This window comes from Triticum dicoccoides, chromosome 5A (genome assembly GCF_002162155.2).
Source record: "Triticum dicoccoides isolate Atlit2015 ecotype Zavitan chromosome 5A, WEW_v2.0, whole genome shotgun sequence".
In the NCBI taxonomy this organism is placed as follows: Eukaryota; Viridiplantae; Streptophyta; class Magnoliopsida; order Poales; family Poaceae; genus Triticum; species Triticum dicoccoides.
The window spans coordinates 119401211-119407427 of record NC_041388.1 but is presented as its reverse complement, the minus strand read 5'-3'; positions in this window follow the sequence as shown (position 1 = coordinate 119407427).

Sequence of the window (6217 nt, the reverse complement as noted above, 5' to 3'; positions counted from 1 at the left end):
GGGGGGGGGGGTATCCCAAGAATGATCATAAGAGTATCTCTTGAATTGAACAAATAGAACACAACGAGAGCAAGGTAAGAAGGTACCATAAGAAGTTTGAAACGGATAGACAATCGTTGTTGCCTGAAACAAGGCAACGGGTATAGGTATTGTGTTTAATACCAGAATTGATGATCCCCCGGAAGGTGGCTCGTGAATTACATACGAAGCCAAGCGTGAGGAACAACCTTGGGAACAGGGGGGTGCAGGAGAGTCAGGTTTCGATCATGTGGAACTGTGGGTTATGGGCCCACCATGTGGGTTAAAGTAGAAAGGGGGTTGACACCTTGCACGGTCACGATAGCAAGGCATGTCTGAGGGTAGCCTGTCAGTTATGTCGGCAACAACATCGATACCAAGGGCGAGGGACGAAGAGAACCATTTTCCTGCTCGTTGAACGAGGCGGACCAATAGGCAAAGTTCTTGTCCATCGGTGGTTACCGGAATGTCATCAACAATAGTAACAGGGTCTTGCTGACAGAATTGTACACCGAGGTGTTTACATAAGCCGAAGAATATTACTGCTTAGATCACAAGAAGGTTTAAACAAACCAACGGTAAGGAAAAGTGGTAATCAGGTTAAAACAGAACAATGGAAGGAAAAATGTGTAAACACACATATTACAAGGGTATATCCTTTCCAAGGACAAGCAAAGCATGATATCCATGACAGGATAGAAGTAGAAATCTTTTAGGTAAGGGGAGAGGAATTTCATGGCATTACCCATATTAACATTTAGCATGGTGCTTCAAATGTTCTTATTAAAAATCGGAGTACCACAGACATGCTTCGAGATAGCATTGACATGGTCATTGGTAAAGGTCAGACTTTGGATACACAAAGGATCCATCAGGGACAACTTGTAGAATAAGTCTTACAATTTCCTCACGGAAGAATGACTAACCTTGCCAAAAAGGAAACTATAACAATAGGTCCTCCGACCAGGTGTGCTAGAAACGACATCACCTTACCGGGTCACATAAAGACCATTGTTATAACTCTTGGAAATATGTTCCAACCATCATCTCTGACCGAGATTCAGATCCGATTGGTGTCATGATACCTCAGACTCAGGTTGTCCGAGAAGAAAAGGTGCAACACAGGTCGACGAAATGACATTGCAAGATTCTCGGGAAATGAACTATGGGAGCGGGTTCCTGAAACAATAGTTCGTCATTAAACCAAGAAGAGGATGAGGAGGTGACTGATGGACTCAGCGATAACTCATTGAGGTATCCAAAAGATGGATCTCCACAATTATGTGGATAAGGAGATAACATTTGTCATATCAAATGATATAAGGTAAGCTCGAGGAAAACATACACAATTAAACACTGGTTGAAAGGTGCGCCCGAAATATGGGTTGGGTTGCACGACCAATGTTAGAATGGTGATTCAATAATTAATAGTCTAAGAATGAACGACCGACCATTAACTTCGAAGCAATAGGGTTGCTAGAAGTGCAAAATCCAAACAACACCGCTCACCTGTAGGTACCCCGGTTGGAATCAACATGAGGACCAAGAAAGAATGGTGATAGTGAGAAGTATCACTATACCAAGAATTCTTAAGAGGTGGAGTAATCCTCACGACATTCTTGACATAAAAGATGGTAACACTCCAAGGTAAAGAAGAATAAATGCTGGATAGCAAGGAACTCAAGGTATAACACAAAACACAAACAAGTTTGTGTTGGAGGGAAGGCAATAAAGTGGCCGATGATAACACAACTCATCGAGCGCAAGGATGGTATTCCTCTTCATGAATCCGGTTGATATCCTGGAAGAGCTCATAAGGTTGATGATGATCACGACACATTTGTCGAGAGATTTCATGAAGATGTAATCACTCAGCGACGACATCAAGTCAAAGGAATGACGAAGCAAGAGGTTATTGGAACCAAGGGTACGACACAAACTCGAAACCAAGCTTGTTGTTCAAGGCGAAATGATATGACGATGAGGATCGACGTAAGGTTAGTTCATCGTCGAAAATTGGTGCTCCGAGAATAAGGACCAGATAGCACAGTTAGAATCGTCACGACAATGATATAGCCAAACAGGCTAGGAATGGCGTGATCGGGTACAAACTCGTAGTTATAGAAGCTTACTAAAGAGTTGTTGAACCGTAGTGCGGACTCGGTTCAGTTATCGGTGTCTTTGAGTGTTTAATAACTCAGAGCCCGTGAAAAACAAATCAAATCAGTGGGAAGGTAGTACTTGATGAACTCATAAAAAGTTATGCAGTTCCAAGATAATTTCGAGATACCAGGGGGGTAGTACTCGACACAAGATCAAGGTAAAGGTTGGACTGGTGTATCGATCCATAGAAGACAATTGTTTTAACTTGTCCGAGAAATGGAATCAAAGAAGAACAATCATGGTCGGAACCACGGTTGCAAGGGATCAATTCATAGATACCATATGTTAGCTATCAAGGAAATAATTATTATGACAAGAAGCTTCCATGATAGGATATACATCGCGTCCATGGGCATGAACACAAGGTTCAAGGTCGACTCCCACTTCCTCAATGCATAATCTTCCATTCACCTCTCGTATTTCGAAGATGACATTAGTTGTTGAAAGTTTTACCTAGTGCAATACCAGATAAGTATGACTCGTGAAATCTTTCGGGTTCACACGGTTTAGAGAAGGCATATGTTCAACCCATAGGGGCTTCTTAGAAACATATACCACAAGTTTCAAGAGTAAATAACACAAGCCCGAAAGCAGAGCATGGTTGGCCAAGCAGAGGATACAACTTAACAAACGCAATATGTATCAGGGGAAGAACTCACAAGGTGATCAAATGTGAAGGACACTGTCGGATAACAATCCAACAAAGGACTTGGTGGTCCACAAAGGATCTGATACGAGTATCGGTACTCAACTAGAGGAAGAAGAATGCAAGGAGATCAGATTATAGAAACAACTGACTAACTCAATTGTCAAATGCAAAGGAATTATGATTTCCAAATCAAGGGATCAAAAGCAATGCTCTCATTAGGGATGGATAAGTTGAATAGCCTTAGGGTACAATCAATGACAATTGGATTGGTCGAGAACCAATTCCCGTTAAAAGAATGGAAGCTCAGCCGGAAAGGTAATTTATAAGGATCAATGATGATTGCGTGTATTCGCAACATATTGAGTCAACAGACTCAAAATGATAATGACAAGGAATGTCAACAAGATTTCTATACTTATGGGATTAATCATAATGAAAGCAAACAAGAATTTCTAGAGCAATAGGTTGCTGAGGATTTTCGGAATATCGAGTGGTATTTCGAAGACTTTTGTGTAACACATGAACAACTGGGGAATGAGCGGATACTCGATAAGCGCGAGAATTTATTTGAAGGGGTATTCATGTGGCAAAGAACTGCTAGGCAGTAGGCACAAAGTATTCTCGGAACAATAGAGAAAACTTCGGGGTATCTTGTAATAACAAGATCAATGGGGGATGATCATATGAATGGCAAGTGTAAGTAGTTATCCATACGGATTTATCGGTGGTCAGGAATAGCAAAAGTGATGGGCACAAAGTCTCGAGAGAACATTAGAGAGTATCTTCGGAATCTTCTGATGTAGCAGGCGATCCTCTGCAGTAAGGGGCTCTCCGGGTGGATGCGATCACGAGATCCTAATCTTAGAGTTAGCAAATTCATTTAACCCGAATAGTAGAGAGATCAGAGTCCCAGAGTATAGGTCGAGGAGTAAAAGATCCTACTACCACCCGATGGCGACGTGGGCCCATGGGCCACACAGCCATGTTAGTAAAAGTTTTTCAATGTCTAGACTCGACTTCGGCCAAGGAATGTGGAAGGGGGATTCCTACAGGCAGTCGGCTCTGATACCAACTTGTGACGCCCCCGATTCAATCGTACACTAATCATGCACGCAAACGTGTACGATCAGGATCAGGGACTCACGGGAAGATATCACAACACAACTCTAAAACATAAATAAGTCATACAAGCATCATAATACAAGCCAGGGGCCTCGAGGGCTCGAATACAAGTGCTCGATCATAGACGAGTCAGCGGAAGCAACAATATCTGAGTACATACATAAGTTAAACAAGTTGCCATAAGATGGCTAGCACAAACTGGGATACAGATCGAAAGAGGCGCAGGCCTCCTGCCTGGGATCCTCCTAAACTACTCCTGGTCGTCGTCAGCGGGCTGCACGTAGTAGTAGGCACCTCCGGTGTAGTAGGGGTCGTCGTCGACGATGGTGGCGTCTGGCTCCAGGGCTCCAGCATCTGGTTGCGACAACCAGGTAGAAGGGAAAGGGGAAAAGAGGGAGAAAAGCAACCGTGAGTACTCATCCAAAGTACTCGCAAGCAAGGAGCTACACTACATATGCATGGGTATATGTGTAAGGAGGCCATATCAGTGGACTGAACTGCAGAATGCCAGAATAAGAGGGGGATAGCTAATCCTGTCGAAGACTACGCTTCTGGCAGCCTCCGTCTTGCAGCATGTAGAAGAGAGTAGATTGAAGTCCTCCAAGTAGCATCTTCAAGTAGCATCTCCAAGTAGCATCTCCAAGTATCATCTCCAAGTAGCATCGCATAGCATAAACCTACCCGACGATCCTCTCCTCGTCGCCCTGTGGAAAAGCGATCACCGGGTTGTCTGTGGAACTTGGAAGGGTGTGTTTTATTAAGTATCCGGTTCTAGTTGTCATAAGGTCAAGGTACAACTCCAAGTCGTCCTGTTACCGAAGATCACGGCTATTCGAATAGATTAACTTCCCTGCAGGGGTGCACCAACTTACCCAACACGCTCGATCCCATTTGGCCGGACACACTTTCCTGGGTCATGCCCGGCCTCGGAAGATCAACACGTCGCAGCCCCACCTAGGCAAAACAGAGAGGCCAGCACGCCGGTCTAAACCTAAGAGCGCAGGGGTCTGGGCCCATCGCCCTGAGCACACCTGCACGTTGTGTGGGCGGCCGAAAGCAGACCTAGCCTAGTGGCGTTCCAGTCCAATTCGGCGCGCGCCGCTCCGTCGCTGACATCTGAAGTGCTTCGGCTGATACCACGACGTCGGGATACCCATAACTACTCCCGCGTAGATGGTTAGTGCGTATAGGCTCGTAGCCAACTCAGATCAAATACCAAGATCTCGTTAAGCGTGTTAAGTATCCGCGAACGCCGAACAGGGCCAGGCCCACCTCTCTCCTAGGCGGTCTCAACCTGCCCTGCCGCTCCGCCTCAAAGATCCACACAGAGGGCCGTCGGGACAAAGGTCCTTTCAGCCCCCAATCCGTGAATCACTCGCGGGTACTCTTCGAGCTGACCCGACTTTAGTCACCATCTGTATAGTATGTATGTATGTGTAGTATATACCCGTGATCACCTCCCGAGTGATCACGGCCCAATAGTATAGCAAGGCAGACCGACAAGAATGTAGGGCCAATAATGATAAACTAGCATCCTATACTAAGTATTTAGGATTGCGGGTAAGGTATCAATGACTGTAGCAACAATGACAGGCTATGCAACAGAATAGGAGTAACCGAACAGTAACATGCTACACTACTCTAATGCAAGCAGTATAGAAAAGAATAGGCGATATCTGGTGATCAAGGGGGGGCTTGCCTGATTGCTCTGGCAAGGAGGGATCGTCAACACCGTAGTCGAGCTGGGGGTCGCCGGCAGTCTCGGGGTCTACCGGAAAGAAGTAACGGAGGGGGAACACAATAAATAACAGAGCAATCAAAGCATCACAAAGCGTAACATGGCAATACGCGGTCTAGAGTGACCTAACGCGATACTAGGTGGTACCGGCGAAGGGGGGGGGGGAAACATCCAGGAAATTATTCCCGGTGTTTCGCGTTTTCGGGCAAATGAACCGGAGGGGAACAATTGCGTGTTCGCTATGCTAGGAGTGTGTGGCGGACGAACGGATGGTGTAACCGGATTCGTCTCATCATTCTGAGTAACTCTTATGTATAAAACTTTTTCATCCGAGCTACGGATTATTTTATATGTTTTTTTTGAAGATTAAAACAATATTCGAAAAACCCTGAAATTTTGCTAAGTCTGAGAATTCGACAGTTTTAAACATTACTTGGCTGTTTTCAAAACACTACAACTATTGATCTGTAACTCCTATGATTTTGTGCCTTATATCAATATGGAGCATTTTTCTGTGGTCTATAGGA